This window comes from Cetorhinus maximus, chromosome 23, assembly GCF_964194155.1.
Source record: "Cetorhinus maximus chromosome 23, sCetMax3.hap1.1, whole genome shotgun sequence".
Classification (NCBI taxonomy): domain Eukaryota; kingdom Metazoa; phylum Chordata; class Chondrichthyes; order Lamniformes; family Cetorhinidae; genus Cetorhinus; species Cetorhinus maximus.
Window position 1 is genome coordinate 24,702,710 of NC_135901.1, and position 17,999 is coordinate 24,720,708.

Sequence of the window (17,999 nt, forward strand, 5' to 3'; positions counted from 1 at the left end):
TATAAGAATGTCATCATAAAATGGCATAACACCGTGTATCCATACCATGGCCCTTCCATCATCCTGGCTGTCAGCTTTTTAAAAGTGCAAACGAATTAATCTCAGGTTCCTTCTCTCTTTTAGTAAACCTGTTATTTTTCTGAATATCAATTAATTGCACAATTCCCTTCGGAAGAAGGAGTTTCTGCAGATTCCATGCCCAGTTTGCCTTAATTAACACTGTTCCCCTTACCCAATGCCATGAAACTTTAGACTTGTGTTCCTTACATAGCTATGCATATGAAAATTATTTACTTATCTTTTGGTTTCATGTCGAATTGATGAAAGTTCTCATTTTTCTGATCAAACACCTCATTATTTCTGAGTTATTTACACAATCTAATTATATTTACTCCACAACCCATTAATCGAGGGAAATCATTGATACAGTTAGAGCCCTGCCAAGGTCACATATTGAAATAGTTCGTTCCATTCGTTTGGTTTGAAATAATTTTGTCCTGGGAATGAAATCTTTACAGAATACATATTTGTTTAGGAAAAAGGGCAGTGTTGATCTACCAGAATGCTTGGAGGATTCCAATGGTTAGGCTGAGAGGTCATGACTCTTGTTACAGGAAGACAACTGTTGGTTTCCACCCGGTGCCTCAGTTTGTTTTGAGTGTCATGGTGCAGAAGGCTCGGTCCAGCAAATGTCTCAGGCAGCAATGCTTTCTGCTCAATCATCAGGAACACCCTTATCCTCCTCAGTAGACGAAATTCAACAAACTTTACTCAGCAGAATTTTTTACGTTATTCAAGATTCAGTATTGATATATTTTTTGATATTTATGCCCTCGGTTGACTTGAGGCTCTCTGGAATATACAACAACATCGAATTGCAAACGTGACTAGCAAACAAAAGAATGCCAGTTACCAGGTAATGCACTTGATATGGGTCTGATTTGAGATTTAGCAAAACAGTCAGCATTTCAACAAAAACAAAGAATTTTACAAGAAACAGATTTGGGAATTATATCTGATCCCTCTTTGTCTGTCGTTCTGAACACACATTACTATGAGACATCTTTGACATGGTGAGTAACTGTGTTAATCTGTATTGAAATACGCATTTATTTCTGTTGTTGACTGGACGAACTGCTAATATGTGAGCACAGTGAAATACGAACATTTATTTCTACTCAAGTGTGTCATGAAATCGCAGCACACCTGATTTTGCTGCATTCATTTTATGACCTTGGTGAGAGCAAATGCAACATGCCTGCAACATAGGAGATTCAAGTAAGCTTACAAATCACCCTAACTATTGACTTTCGTGTGTTAGGCGAACGTGATAACCACTATACTACAGAAACTGTCATGTTTCCATTGAGCCTGTCTGGAATGTTAAACTGCGCTGCAACGCAGCAGCACTCTGGGTGTCTATTGCAGAGAAATGGAATTCAGCTGCAATTAGCAGGAATGCTGCTGCAAGACTGTTATAACAATGGAATCATAACGTGGCCGAGCACCATGTATTCATACAATCGCATAAGAGGCCCTTCCACCATGCGACCACTGGCCCCTTTTTAAATGAGCAAACTAATTAATCACAATTTGCTTCTCTCTTTTAATAAACCTATTTGTTCCTCCCTTTCATTAAATTGTTCGATTCCCTTTTGAAATAGCAATTTCTGCAGAATCCATGCCTAGTTTGCCTTAATTCACAAGGTTCACATGTCGATTTGGACTTGGGTTCCTAATATGAATAATATAGCATATGAACATGATGTAATTATGCAATTGATCCTCATATCGAATTTATGAAAGTGTCATTTTTTCAACCTTATTATTTTTACAATCTTATTGCTTTTTCTCCACAGCCCTTCAATCGAGGTTGCGATATTACAGAGGAAAATGTTTGTTCCGGAGTTTAACAGGACTCTGCCAAGGTCACGTGCTTCAATTGTTCGTTTACTTCATTTGGTTTGAAATAAGTTTGTTCCTGGACCGGAATCTTACAGAGGATAAATATTTGTGTAACAAACAGGGCAGTGCTGAGCTACCAGAATGTTTGGAGGTTTCCAATGGTTGGACTGAGAGGCCATGTCGCTTGTTGCAGGGAGTCAACTGTTGGTTTCACCCTGGTGCCTCAGCTTGTTTTGAATTTCTCAATGTAGAAGTGTACGTCCAGCAAATGTCTCTGGATGCAATGCTTTCTGCTCAATCATTAGGAACATCCGTCTTATCCTTGGAAGACGAAATTGAACAAACTTTACTTAGTATTTGTTCTGCTATTCTATATTTAACATTCATATTTTATCTGTTATTGATGCCTTCATTTGAATTGAGACTCTCTGAAATATACAGCAAACTCGAACTACGAACATGACTGAGAGACAGAAGGATGCCAGTCAGCAGGGAATGCAAATCATATCGTGCTCATTTGAAATTGAGCACAGTTAGCTTTGAAACAAAATCCAATAATTTTACTGGGAACAGTTATTAGAATGATTCGTCCATGATATTTGATCTCTCTTTGTTCCAGCTGAGAAGCTTTCTGGCGCATAAATCGCGTCCATGTGGAAGACAGGAGGGAAGCCAGCAGATCTGCACTGCGCCTCGGTTTCCACATCTCCCTGGGTCGTTTTTCCTGATACTCTATTCTGAAGACCGATTATTTAAAGGAGTGATTATGTCATTTCCTCTGGTTCAATTACAGCATCGCTTGCACCTGTCCGAATGAACACACTTTAGTATGAAACACTCCTTTCAAGTGAAGCAGCATTTCACTTGCACTTCCCTCAATTTAGTCTACTGCATTCGCTGCTCCCTATGCGGTTTCCTCTACATTGAAGAGACCAAATGCAGACTCGGTGACTACTAAGTGGAACACCTTCGGTCTGTCTGCAAGCATGACACAGACCTCCCTGTCGCTTGCCATTTCAACACACCACCCTGCTGTCATGCCCACATGTCCGTCCTTGGCCTGGTGCATTGTTCCAGTGAAGCTCAATGCAAACTGGAGGAACAGCACCTCATCTTCCGACTAGGCACTTTACAGCCTTCCGGACTGAATATTAAGTTCAACGATTTTAGATAATGAACTCGCTCCTCCAGCCCCACCCCTTTTCCGATATGCCTTTTTCCAATAATTTATATATATTTTTCTTTTCCCACCTATTTAAATTATTTTTAAATGTATTGTTTTATCTCTACCTTTTAGCCTATTTTGATCCCTTCCCTTCACCCCACCCCCACTATGGCTATCTGTACCTTGCTCGTTCTGCTTTCTACCCTTAATGTCCCCATTGGCACATTTGTTAGCTAATATCACCACCGTCAACACCTCTTTGCCCTTTTGTCTATGATATCTTTTGGCAATCTCCACCTATCACTGGCCTTCTATCCAGCTCTACCTGTCCCATCAGCCCCCCCGCCACCCCGCCCCCCCCCCCACCCCACCACCATCCCCACCCCCCGCCGCCCCTTCAACCAGCTTATATTTAACCTCTTTTCGATTTTTGCTGAGTTCTGATGAAGAGTCATACGGGCTCGAAACGTTAACTGTGTCCCTCTCCGCAGATGCTGTCAGACCTGCTGAGTTTTTCCAGCTATTTTTGTTTTTGTTCTAGATTTCCAGCATCCGCAAATTTTGCTTTTATCTTAGTATGAGATATCTTTGAGATGGTGAGTAACGATGTAAATCTGCATCGAAACCCACTAAATTCTGTTGCTCACCGGGCGAGCTGCTAAAATGCGTGCTGAGTCAAAAAACGAACATTTGTTTCTACTCAGCTTGTCATGAAATTTCAGCGTTTCTGATTTTGCTGCATTCATTTTAAGGCCCAGGTAAGAGCAAAAGCACCATGCCTGTAGCATGCGAGATTCAGATAACATTAATCAACAAACCTGAATTGCCAAAATTCCGTCTCACAAAATTAGCTAACTTGGATAAGGTTTCTGTCCGGTTTCTTCGCGTGTGAAGAGAACGAGATAACCACTACACTACAGAAGCATCGAATAGTTGGGACAGCAGTCAGCCTATCCGGAATGTTAAAGGTTGCTGTCCCGCAGCAGCTCTCAGGCTCTTTGTTTGGAGGACATGGAATTCAGCTTTTAGGGAACCTGTTATTTTTCTAAATATCAATTAATTGCACAATTCCCTTTAGAAAAATGAGTTTCTGCAGATTCCATGCCCAGTTTGCAGTAAATAATACTGTTTCCCTCACCCAGTACCATGAAGATTTAGACCTGGGTCCCCTACATAGCTATGCATATGAACATTATTTACCTTTTCTCTTGATTTCATGTCGAATTGACGAAAGTGCTCGTTTTTCTGATCAAACATCTCGTTATTTCTGAGTTATTTACATAATCTAATTACACTTGCTCCACAACTCGTTAATCGAGGGTGTTATATCACAGAAGAAAATGATTGTTACAGTTAAACAGAGCCCTGCCAGGATCACATGCTGAAATAGTTCGTTTCATTCATTTGGTTTGAAATAATTTTGTCCTGGGAATGAAACCTTACAGAATATATATTTGTTTAGGAAAAAGGGCAGTGTTGATCTACCAGAATGCTTGGAGGAGTCCAATGGTTAGGCTGAGAGGTCATGACTTTTTTTACAGGCAGACAACTGTTGGTTTCCACCTGATGCCTCAATTTGTTTTGAATTTCATAATGCAGAAGGCTCGGTCCAGCAAATGTCTCAGGCAGCAATGCTTTCTGCTCAATCATTAGGAAAACCCTTCACCTCCACAGAAGATAAAATTCAACACACTTGACTCAGCATTTTTTTCCGTTATTCAACAATCAGTTTTAATTTTTTTTTTGATATTGTTTCCCTTCCTTGACTTGAAACCCTCTGAAATATACAACAACGTCGAATTGCAATCGTGACTGGCAAACATATGAATGCCAGACCCCAGGTAATGCACTTGATATGGGTCTGATTTGAGATTTAGCAAACAGTCAGCATTTCAATAAAATCAAAGAATTTTTCAGGGAACAGCATTGAGAATGATGCGTTAATTATAATTGATCGCTCTTTGCCTGTGTTTAGGAGCACACAGTGCTTTGAGACATCCTTGACACGGTGACTCACTGTGTTTAGCTGTATCGAAAGACCCGTTAATTTCTGTTGTTGACTGAACAAACTGCTCACATGTGGGACGATGGAAATGCGAACTTGTATTTCCACTCAAGTGTGTCATGAAAATCTCAGCACGTCTGATGGTGCTGCATTCATTTTATGCCCTCGGTGAAAGCAAATGCAACATGGCAGATTGAGGTAATCTTCAACGATGCAAATCATCGTTCTCACTATATTATGAATAAGCTTTAATAATGCTTCTGCACGGTTTTGGGCTGGGAACCTCTCGCGTGTTCGGCAAACATGATGACCACTACACTACAGAAACTGCCATGGTAGCAGTCAGCCTGACTGCAATGTTAAATTGCGCTGTAACACAGCAGCACCCTGGGTCTCCGCTGCAGAGAAATGGAATTCAGCTGCCCTTATCAGGGATGTTGCAGCCAGACTGATATAACAATGTAATAATAAAATGGCAGAGCACCATGTATCCATACAATGGCATAAGAGGCCCTACCATCATCCGACCTATTTCCCCTTATTAAACGAGCAAACTAATTAATCACAATTTGCTTGTCTCTTTTAATAAACCTGTTTCTTCCCCCCCTTTCATTAAATTGCTCAATTCCCTTTTGAAAAAGCAGTCTAAAGGATCCATACCTGGTTTGCCTTAATTCGCAGATTTGCCCTGACCCAATGACATGATGATTTGGGCTTGGTTTCCTAATGTACTTTACCATATGAGCATGGCAATGTATCTCATATCGAATTTACGAACGTGTTATTTTTGCTGATCATTATATCCGACTTGCTTTATACAATCTTATTACTTTTGCTCCACAACTCTTCAATCGAGGAAAATGTTTGTTAAACTTTAACAGCCCTGGATTCCAATGGTTATGCTGAGAGGTCATGACACTTGTTAAAGGAGGGCAACTGTTGGTTTCTACCTGGTAAAACAGTTTTGAGAATGATGCGTTCATTATATTTGAGCCCTCTTTGTTCCAGCTGAGAAGCTTTCTGGCGCATAAATCGCATCCATGTCGAAGACACGAAGGAAGCCAGCCGATCTGCACTGCGCCTCGGTTTCTACATCTCCCTGGGTCGTTTTTCCTGATACTCTATGCTGAAGACCGATTAATTAAAGGAGTGATTTTGTACCAGCTCTGTCATTTCCTCTGGTTCAATTACAGCATCGCTTGCGCCTGTCTTTATGAGCGCACTTTAGTATGAGACATCTTAGAAATGGTGGGTAACGATGTAAATCTGCATCGAAAACCCACTAAATCCTGTTGTTGCTCGGACGAACTACTAAAATGTGTGCCGAGTCAAAAAACGAATTTCTACTCAGTGTGTCATGAAATTTCAGCGTTTCTGATTTTGTTGCATTCATTTTAAGGACCAGGTAAGAGCAAGAGCACCATGCCTGTAGCATGCGAGATTCAGGTAACATTAATCAACAAACCTGAATTGCGCAAAATTCCGCCCTCACAAAAGTAGCGAGCTTGGATAATGTTTCTGCCCGGTTTCAAACCGGGGCCCTTTCGCGTGTGAGACGAACGTGATAACCACTACACTACAGAAACATTGAAGGACTTTGGCGGCAGTTAGCCTATCTGGAATGTTAAAGTTGCTGTCCCGCAGCAGCTCCCTGGCTCTTTGTTGGAGGGAAATGGTATTCAGCTGCTATAATTTGGAATGCTGCAGACAGACTCATATAACAATGTCATCATAAAATGGCAAAACACCATGTATCCATACCATGGCCCTTCCAACATCCCGTCTCTGTCAGTTTTTTTAAAGAGCAAACCAATTAATCGCAGTATCCTTCTCTCTTTTAGGAAAACTGTTATTTTTCTGAATATCAATTCCCTTTAGAAAAAGAAGTTTCTGCAGATTCCATGTCTAGTTTGCCTTAAATAATACTGTTTCCCTCACCCAATGCCATGAAGATTTAGACCTGTGTCCCCTACGTAGCTATGCATATGAACATTATTTACCTTTTCTCTTGATTTCATGTCGAATTGAAGAAAGTGCTCATTTTTCTGATCAAACATCTCATTATTTCTGAGTTATTTACATAATCTAATTACACTTGCTCCACAACTCGTTAATCGAGGGTGTTATATCACAGAGGAAAATGATTCATACAGTTAAACAGAGCCCTGCCAAGATCACATGCCGAAATAGATCGCTTCGTTCATTTGGATTGAAATAAGTTTGTCCTGGGAATGAAACCTTACAGAATACATATTTGTTTCGGTAAAAGGGCAGTGTTGATCTACCAGAATGCTTGAAGGATTCCAATGATTCGGCTGAGAGGTCATGACTCTTGTTACAGGCAGACAACTGTTGGTTTCCACCTGATGCCTCAGGTTGTTTTGAATTTCATAATGCAGAAGGCTCGGTCCAGCAAATGACTCAGGCAGCAATGCTTTCTGTTCAATCATTAGGAACACCCTTCTCCTCCTCAGAAGACGAAATTCAACACATTTGACTCAGCATTTTTTTCCGTTATTCAACATTCAGTTTTAATATTTTAGTTTTGATATTGATTCCCTCGCTTGAATTGAGACTCTCTGAAATATACAACAACGTCGAATTGCAAACATGACTGGCTCACAAATGAATGCCAGACACCAGGTAATGCACTTGATATGGGTCTGATTTGAGATTTAGCACAACAGTCAGCATTTCAACAAAATCAAATAATTTTACAGGGAACAGCTTTGAGAATGATGCGTTAATTATAATTGATCCCTCTTTGCCTGTCTTTAGGAGCACACATTGCTTTGAGACATCATTGACCCGATGAGTCACTGTGTTTATCTGCATCGAAAAACCCATTCATTCCTGTTGTTGTCTGAACGAACTGCTCACATGTGGGACGATGGAAATACGAACTTCTATTTTCACACAAGTGTGTCATGAAAATATCAGCACGTCTGATGGTGCTGCATTCATTTTATGACCTCGGTGAAAGCAAATGCAACATGGCAGATTGAGGTAATCTTCAACGATGCAAATCATCGTTCTCACTATATAATGAATAAGCTTTAATAATGCTTCTGCCCGGTTTTGGGCTGGGAACCTCTCGCGTGTTAGGCGAACATTATAACCACTACACTACAGAAACTGCCGTGGAAGCAGTAAGCCTGTCTCCAATGTTAAATTGCGCTGTAAAGCAGCACCCTGGGTCTCCGTTGCGGAGAAATGGAATTCAGCTGCTCTTATCAGGGATGTTGCAGCGAGACTGATATAACAATGTAATAATAAAATGGCAGAGCACCATGAATCCATACAATGGCATAAGAGGCCCTTCCATCATCCGACCTATTTCCCCGTTTTAAACGAGCAAACTAATTAATCACAATTTGCTTCTCTCTTTTAATAAACCTGTTTGTTTTCCCTCTTTCATTACATTGCTCAATTCCCTTTTGAAAAAGTAGTCTACAGAACCCATACCTGGTTTGCCTTAATTCACAAGTTTGCCCTGACCCAATGACATGACGATTTGGGCTTGGTTTCCAAATATACTTTACCATATGAGCATGGTGTAATTATGCAATGTATCTCATATCGAATTTATGAACGTGTTATTTTTTCTGATCAGTATATCCAAGTTGCTTTATACAATCTTAATACTTTTGCTCCAACTCTTCAATCAAGGGTAATATATTACACAGGAAAATGTTTGTTAGAGTTTAATAGCCCTGGATTCCAATGCTTCGGCTGAGAGGTCATGACTCTTGTTACAGGAGGACAACTGTTGGTTTCCACCTGGTAAAACAGTTTTGAGAATGATGCATTCATTATATTTGATCCCTTTTTGTTCCAGCTGAGAAGTTTTCTGGCACATAAATCGCGTCCATGTCGAAGACAGGAAGGAAGCCAGCAGATCTGCACTGCGCCTCGGTTTCCACATCACCCTGGGTCGTTATTCCTGATACTCTATGCTGATGACCGATTATTTAAAGGAGTGATTCTGTACCAGCTCTGTCATTTCCTCTGGTTCAATTACAGCATCGCTTGCGCCTGTCTTTATGAGCGCACTTTAGTATGAGACATCTTAGAGATGGTGGGTAACGATGTAAATCTGCATCGAAAACCCACTAAATCCTGTTGCTGCTCGGACGAACTACTAAAATGTGTGCCGAGTCAAAAATTAACATCTATTTCTACTCAGTGTGTCATGAAATTTCACCGTTTCTGATTTTGCTGCATTCATTTTAACGACCAGATAAGAGCAAAAGCACCATGCCTGTAGCATGCGAGATTCAGGTAATATTAATCAACAAAACTGAATTACGCAAATTTCCCCCCTCGCAAAATCAGCGAGCTTCGGTAATGTTTCAGCCCGGTTTCGAACCGGGTACCTTTCGCGTGTGAGACGAACGCGATAACCACTACACTACAGAAACATTGAGTGACTCGGGCGGCAGTCAGTCTATCCGGAATGTTAAAGTTTGCTGTCACGCAGCCGCTCTCTGGCTCTTTGTTTGGGGGAAATGGAATTCAGCTGCTATAATTTGGAATGCTGCAGACAGACTCATATAACAAAGTCATCATAAAATGGCATAACACCATGTATGCATACCATAGACCTTCCAACATCCTGTCTCTGTCAGCTTTTTTAAAGAGCAAACCAATTAATCGCAGTTTCCTTCTCTCTTTTAGGGAACCTGTTATTTTTCTGAATATCAATTAATTGCACAATTCCCTTTAGAAAAAGGAGTTTCTGCAGATTCCATGCCTTGTTTGCCTTAAATAACAGTTTCCGTCACCCAATGCCATGAAGATTTAGACCTGGGTCCCCTACATAGCTATGCCTATGAACATTATCTACCTTTTCTCTTGATTTCATGTCAAATTAACGAAAGTGCTCATTTTCTGATCAAACATTTCATTATTTCTGAGGTATTTACACAATCTAATTACATTTGCTCCACAACTCGTTAATCAAGGGTGTTATATCACAGAAGAAATGATTGTTACAGTTAAACAGAGCCCTGCCAGTATCACATGCCGAAATAGTTCGTTTCGTTCACTTGGATTGAAATAGTTTTGTCCTGGGAATGAAACCTTACAGAATATATATTTGTTTAGGGAATAGGGCAGTGTTGATCTACCAGAATGCTTGGAGGATTCCAATGGTTAGGCTGAGAGATCATGACTCTTGTTACAGGTAGACAACTGTTGGTTTCCACCTGATGCCTCAATTTGTTTGAATTTCATAATGCAGAAGGTTCGGTCCAGCAAATGACTCAGGCAGCAATGCTTTCTGTTCAATCATTAGGAACACCCTTCTCCTCCTCAGAAGACGAAATTCAAGGCACTTGACTCAGCATTTTTTTCCGTTATTCAACATTCAGTTTTAATATTTTAGTTTTGATATTGATTCCCTCGCTTGAATTGAGTCTCTCTGAAATATACAACAACTTCGAATTGCAAACATGACTGGCAAACAAATGAATGCCAGACACCAGGTAATGCACTTGATACGGGTCTGATTTGAGATTTAGCACAACAGTCAGCATTTCAATAAAATCAAACAATTTTACAGGGAACAGCTTTGAGAATGATGCGTTAATAATAATTGATCCCTCTTTGCCTGTCTTTATGAGCACACATTGCTTCGAGACATCTTTGACACGGTGAGTCACTGTGTTTATCTGCATCGAAAGACCCATTCATTTTTGTTGTTGACAGAACGAACTGCTCACATGTGGGACGATGGAATACGAACTTGTATTTCCACTCAAGTGTGTCATGAAATTCCCAGCACGTCTGATGTTGCTGCATTCATTATATGACCACGGGGAAAGAAAACGCAACATGGTAGATTGAGGTAACCTTCAACGATGCATATTATCGTTCTCACTATATAATGAATAAGCTTTAATAATGCTTCTGCACAGTTTTGGGCTGGGTACCTCTCGCGTGTTAGGCGAACATGATAACCACTACACTACAGAAACTGCCATGCTAGCCGTAAGCCTGTCTGCAACGTTAAATTGCGCTGTAACGCAGCAGCACCCTGGGTCTCCGTTGCGGAGAAATGGAATTCAGCTGCTCTTATCAGGGATGTTGCATCGAGACTGATTTAACAATGTAATAATAAACTGGCAGAGCACCATGTATCCATACAATGGCATAAGAGGCCCTACCATCATCCGACCTATTTCCCCGTTTTAAACAAGCAAACTAATTAAACACAATTTGCTTCTCTCTTTTAATAAACCTGTTTCTTTTCCCCCTTTCATTACATTGCTCAATTCCCCTTTGAAAAAGTAGTCTACAGAATCCATACCTGGTTTGCCTTAATTCAGAAGTTTGCCCTGACCCAATGACATGACGATTTGGGCTTGTGTTTCCTAATATACTTTACCATATGAGCATGGCAATGGATCTCATATCGAATTTACGAACGTGTTATTTTTGCTGATCATTATAACCGACTTGCTTTATACAATCTTATTACTTTTGCTCCACAACTCTTCAATCGAGGGTGTTATATTACAGAGGAAAATGTTTGTTGGAGTTTAACAGCCCTGGATTCCAATGCTTAGGCTGAGAGGTCATGACTCTTGTTACGGGAAGACAACTGTTGGTTTCCACCTGGTGAAACAGTTTTTAGAATGATGCATTCATTATATTTGATCCCTCTTTGTTCCAGCTGAGAAGCTTTCTCTAGCATAAATCGCGTCCATGTCGAAGACAGGAAGGAAGCCAGCAGATCCACACTGCGCCTCGGTTTCCACATCACCCTGGGTCGTTATTCCTGATACTCTATGCTGACGACCGATTATTTAAAGGAGTGATTCTGTACCAGCTCTGTCATTTCCTCTGGTTCAATTACAGCATCGCTTGCGCCTGTCTTTATGAGCGCATTTTAGTATGAGACATCTTAGAGATGGTGGGTAACGATGTAAATCTGCATTGAAAACCCACTAAATCCTGTTGCTGCTCGGACAAACTGCTAAAATGTGTGCCGATTCAAAAAACGAACATCTATTTCTACTCAGTGTGTCATGAAATTTCACCGTTTCTGATTTTGCTGCATTCATTTTAAGGACCAGAAAAGAGCAAAAGCACCATGCCTGCAGCATGCAAGATTCAACAAACCTGTATTGCACAAATTTCCCCCCTCACAAAATTAGCGAGCTTGGATAATGTTTTTGCCCAGTCTCAAACCGGGGACCTTTCGCGTGTGAGGTGAACGTGATGACCACAGCACTACAGAAACATTGCATGACTTTGGCGGCAGTCAGCCTATCCAGAATGTTAAAGTTTGCTGTCCCGCAGCAGCTCTCTGGCTCTTTGTTTGGGGGAAATGGAATTCAGCTGCTATAATTTGGAACGCTGCAGACAGACTCATATAACAATGTCATCATAAAATGGCAAAACACACTGTATCCATACCATGGCCCTTCCAAAATCCTGTCTCTGTCAGCTTTTTTAAAGACCAAACCAATTAATCACAGTATCTTTCTCTCTGTTAGGAAACCTGTTATTTTTCTGAATATCAAATAATTGCACAATTCCCTTTAGAAAAAGGAGTTTCTGCAGATTCCATGTCTAGTTTGCCTTAAATAATACTGTTTCCTTCACCCAATGCCATGAAGATTTAGACCTGGGTCCCCTACATAGCTATGCATATGAACATTATTTACCTTTCCTCTTGATTTCATGTCGGATTGACGAAAGTGCTCATTTTTCTGATCAAACATCTAATTATTTCTGAGTTATTTACATAATCTAATTACATTTCCTCCACAACTCGTTAATCGAGGGTGTTATATTACAGAAGAAAATGATTGTTACAGTTAAACAGAGCCCTGCCAGGATCACATGCTGAAATAGTTCGTTTCGTTCATTTGGTTTTAAATAATTTTGTCCTGGGAATGAAACCTTACAGAATACATATTTGTTTAGGAAAAAGGGCAGCGTTCTTCTACCAGAATGCTTAGAGGATTCCAATGGTTCGGCTGAGAGGTCATGATTCTTCTTACAGGCAGACAACTGTTGGTTTCCACCTGATGCCTCAGTTTGTTTTGAATTTAATAATACAGAAGGCTCGGTCCAGCAAATGTCTCAGGCAGCAATGCTTTCTGTTCAATCATTAGGAACACCCTTCTCCTCCTCAGAAGATGAAATTCAACACACTTGACCCAGCAGTTCTTCCCGTTATTCAACATTCAGTTTTAATATTTTTTTTGATATTGATCCCCTCGCTTGACTTGAGACTATCTGAAATATACAACAACATCGAATTGCAAACGTGACTGGCAAACAAATGAATGCCAGTCACCAGGTAATGCACTTGATATGAGTCTGATTTGAGATTTAGCACAACAGTCAGTATTTCAACAAAATCAAATGCTTTTACAGGGAACAGTTTTGAGAATGATGCGTTAATTATAATTGATCCCTCTTTGCCTGTCTTTAGGAGCACACATTGCTTTGAGACATCTTTTTGAGGCACTGTGTTTATCTGCATCGAAAGACCCATTCATTTTTGTTGTTGACTGAACGAACTGCTCACATGTGGGACGATTGAAATACGAACTTGTATTTCCACTCAAGTGTGTCATGAAAATCTCAGCACGTCTGATGGTGCTGCATTCATTTTATGACCTCGGTGAAAGCAAATGCAACATGGCAGATTGAGGTAATCTTCAACGATGCAAATTATCGTTCTCACTATATAATGAATAAGCTTTAATAATGCTTCTGCCCGGTTTTGGGCTGGGAACCTCTCGCGTGTTAGGCGAACATTATAACCACTACACCACAGAAACTGCCGTGGAAGCAGTAAGCCTGTCTCCAATGTTAAATTGCGCTGTAAAGCAGCACCCTGGGTCTCCGTTGCGGAGAAATGGAATTCAGCTGCTCTTATCAGGGATGTTGCAGCGAGACTGATATAACAATGTAATAATAAAATGGCAGAGCACCATGAATCCATACAATGGCATTAGAGGCCCTACCATCATCCGACCTATTTCCCCGTTTTAAACGAGCAAACTAATTAATCGCAATTTGCTTCTCTCTTTTAATAAACCTGTTTGTTTTCCCTCTTTCATTACATTGCTCAATTCCCTTTTGAAAAAGTAGTCTACAGAATCCATACCTGGTTTGCCTTAATTCACAAGTTTGCCCTGACCCAATGACTTGACGATTTGGGCTTGGTTTCCTAATGTACTTTACCATATGAGCATGGTGTAATTATGCAATGGATCTCATATCGAATTTACGAACGTGTTATTTTTTCTGATCATTATATCCAAGTTGCTTTATACAATCTTATTACTTTTGCTCCACAGCTCTTTAATCGAGGGTATTATATTACAGAGGAAAATGTTTGTTAGAGTTTAACAGCCCTGGATTCCAATGGTTATGCTGAGGGGTCATGATTCTTGTTACAGGAAGACAACTGTCGCTTTCCACCTGGTGAAACAGTTTTGAGAATGATGCGTTCATTATATTTGATCCCTCTTTGTTCCAGCTGAGAAGCTTTCTGTTGCTAAATCACGTCCTTGTTGAAGACAGGAGGGTAGCCAGCAGATCTGCACTGCGCCTTGGTTTCCACATCTCCCTGGGTCGTTTTCCCTGATACTCTGTGCTGAAGACCGATTGTTTAAAGGAATGATTCTGTACCAGCTCTGTCATTTCCTCTGATTCAATTACAGCATCGCTTGCGTCTGTCTTTACGAGCACCCTTTACTATGAGACATCATTGAGATGGTGGGTAACGATGTAAATCTGCATCAAAAACCCACTAAATCCTGTTGCTGCTCGGATGCACTGCTAAAATGTGTGCTAAGTCAATAAACAAACGTCTATTCCTACTCAAAAATATAATTAACTGGAAAAACTCAGCAGGCCTGACAGCATCTGCGGAGAGGAATTCAGTTAACGTTTCGAGTCCGTATGACTCTTCATCAGAACTATTTTGACTGAGAGTGTCATGAAATTTCAGCGCTTCTGATTTTGCTGTATTAATTGTAAGGCCCAGGTAAGAGCAAAAGCCACATGCCTGTACCATGCGACATTCAGGTAATATTCAACACCAACCCTGACATACGCAAATTTTCTTCTCTCAAAATTAGCGAGCTTGGATAATGTTTCTGCGCAATTTCGAACCAGGGACTTTTCATGTGTGTGGAAAACGTAATAGCCACTACACTACAGATACATTGTCCAGCTATGACTGCAGTCAGCCTATCCGGAATGTTAAACTGTGCTGTCAGGCAGCAGCTCTCTGGCTCTTTGTTTGGGAGAAATGGAACTCCACTGCTTTCATTTGGAATGCTGCAGCCAGACTCAGATAACAATGTCAACATAAGATGGCACAACATCATGTATCCATACCATGGCCCTTCCATCATCCTGTCTCTGTCAGCTTTTTAAAAGAGCAAACAAATTAATATCAGTTTCCTTCTCTCTGTTAGTGGACTTGTTATTTTTCTGCATATCAATTAATTGCATCATTCCCTTTTGAAAAAGGAGTTTCTGCGGATTGCATGACCAGTTTGCCTTAATTAACACTGTTCCCCTCACCCAATGCCAAGAAGATTTAGACTTGTGTTCCTAACGTAGCTATGCATATGAACATTATTTACTTATCTCTTGATTTCGTATTGAATTGACGAAAGTGCTTGTTTTTCTCATCAAGCATCTCATTATTTCTCAGTTATTTACATAATCTGATTACATTTGCTCCACAATTTGTTAATCGAGGGTGTTATATCACAGAGGAAAATGATTGTTACAGTTAAACAGAGCCCTGCCAGGATCACATGCTGAAATAGTTCGTTTCGTTCAGTTGGTTTAATATAATTTTGTTCTGTGAATGTAATTTTACAAATATATATTTCTTTAGGAAACAGGTCAGTGCTGATCTACCAGAATGTTTGGAGGATTCCAATGGTTAGGCTGAGAGGTCATGACTCTTGTTACAGGAAGAGAACTTCCACCTGGTGCCTCAGTTTGTTTTGAATTTCAGAATGCAGAAGGCTCGGTCCAGCAAATGTCTCAGGCAGCAATCCTTTCTGCTCAATCATTAGGAACGCCCTTCTCCTCCTCAGAAGACGAAATTCAACAAACTTTTCTCAGCAATTTTTTATGTTATTCATCATTCAGTATTGATATATTTCTATTTGTTATTAATGCCCTCGCTTGACTTGAGACGCTCTGAAATATACAACAACATCGAATTGCAAACGTGACTGGCAAACAAAAGAATGCCAGACACCAGGTAATGCACTTGATATGGGTCTGATTTGAGATTTAGCACAACAGTCAGCATTTCAACAAATTCATCAAAGAATTTTACAGGGAATCGGTTTGAGAATGACGTGTTAATTATATTTGTTCCCTCTGTGAGCACACATTACTATGAGACATCTCTGACATGGTCAGTAACTGTATTAATCTGCATCGAAAGACCCATTAATTTCTGTCATTGACTGAACGAACTGCTAATATGTGAGTGCAGTGAAATACAAACATCTAATTCCATTTAAGTGTGTCATGAAATCTCATAAAATACCTCTGTGAGAGCAAATGCAATATACCTGCAACATTCCAGAGGTTCAGTTAAGCTTCAACGATGAAATTATCCTCACACTTTAATGAGTAAGTTTCAATAACGTTACTACTCGGTTTCGAACCAGGGACCTTTTGCGTGTTAGGCAAACGTGACAACCACTACACTTCAGAAACCGCCATGCTTTTCATGAGCCTGGCAGGAATGTTAAACTGTGTTGTAACGCTGCAGCTCTCTGGGTGTTTGTTTCGGAGAAATGGAATTCAGTTGCTATTATCAGGAACGCTGCAGCGAGGCTGATATAACAATGTAATCATAAAATGGCCTATCACCATGTAGCCATACAATGGCATAAGAGGCACTTCCATCATCCGACCTCTGTCCCCTTTTTGAACGAGCAAACTAATTAATCACAATTTGCATCTCTCTCTTAAACATACAGCTTTTTTTCTCCCTTCTATTTAACTGCTCTATTCCCTTTTGAAAATGTAGTTTCTGCAGAATCCATGCCTAGTTTGCCTTAAAGGTTGACATGACGATTTGGACTTGGGTTCCTAATATACTTTACCATATGAATATGATGTAATCATGCACGATCTCACATCGAATTTACGGAAGTGTTTTTCTTTTCTGATCAAACATCTCATTATATCCGAATTGATTGATACAATCTTACTACTTTTGCTCCACAACCCTTCAATGGAGGGTGCTATATTATAGAGGGAAATGTTTGTTAAGGAGCTCAACAGAGCCCTGCCAAGGTCACGTGCTTCAGTTGTTCGTTTACTTCATTTAGTTTGAAATAATTTTGTTCCTGCACCGGAATCTTACAGAGGATAAATATTTCTTTAGGAAACAGGGCGGTGCTGAGCTCCCAGAATGTTTGGAGGATTCCAATGGTTAGACTGAGACGACATGACTCTTGATACATGGAAAGAACTGTTGGTTTCCACCTGGTACCTCAGTTTGTTTTGAATTTCAAAATGCAGAAGGCTCGGTCCAGCAAATGTCTCAGGCAGCAATCCTTTCTGCTCAATTATTAGGAACGCCCTTCTCCTCTTCAGAAGATGAAATTCAACAAACTTTTCTCAGCAATTTTTTACGTTATTCAACATTCAGTATTAATATATTTCTATTTGTTATTGATGCCCTCAGTTGACTTGAGACTCTCTGAAATATACAACATCGAATTGCAAACGTGACTGGCAAACAAAAGAATGCCAGACACCACGTAATGCACTTGATATGGGTTAGATTTGAAATTTAGCACAACAGTCAGCATTTCAACAAAATCATCAAAGAATTTTACAGGGAAAAAATTTGAGAATGATGCGGTAATATCTGATCCTTCTTTGTCGTTCTGAGCACACATTACT

At 40.2% G+C, this 17,999-nt stretch overlaps 5 protein-coding genes and 2 non-coding genes across 7 annotated transcripts in view; 1 reads left to right on the forward strand and 6 right to left on the reverse strand.

The window, feature by feature from the left end:
• The window catches only part of LOC144697259 (uncharacterized), a 488,548-nt gene that overhangs the window by 276,470 nt on the left and 194,079 nt on the right, over positions 1-17,999 (reverse strand). The gene's annotated exons all lie outside the window — the stretch shown is intronic.
• LOC144697322 (uncharacterized) overlaps positions 1-17,999 on the reverse strand; it is a 166,914-nt gene that overhangs the window by 112,629 nt on the left and 36,286 nt on the right. The gene's annotated exons all lie outside the window — the stretch shown is intronic.
• LOC144697208 (uncharacterized) overlaps positions 1-17,999 on the reverse strand; it is a 274,466-nt gene that overhangs the window by 60,398 nt on the left and 196,069 nt on the right. The gene's annotated exons all lie outside the window — the stretch shown is intronic.
• Positions 1-17,999, reverse strand: part of LOC144697341 (uncharacterized) — a 77,803-nt gene that overhangs the window by 44,946 nt on the left and 14,858 nt on the right. The window lies entirely within an intron of this gene.
• The window catches only part of LOC144697211 (uncharacterized), a 108,764-nt gene that overhangs the window by 32,642 nt on the left and 58,123 nt on the right, over positions 1-17,999 (forward strand). The window lies entirely within an intron of this gene.
• On the reverse strand, positions 6,589-6,661 carry trnav-cac (transfer RNA valine (anticodon CAC)). The gene has a single exon. It is a non-coding gene; the product is annotated as a tRNA-Val (tRNA).
• Positions 9,424-9,496, reverse strand: trnav-cac (transfer RNA valine (anticodon CAC)). Its single transcript has one exon. It is a non-coding gene; the product is annotated as a tRNA-Val (tRNA).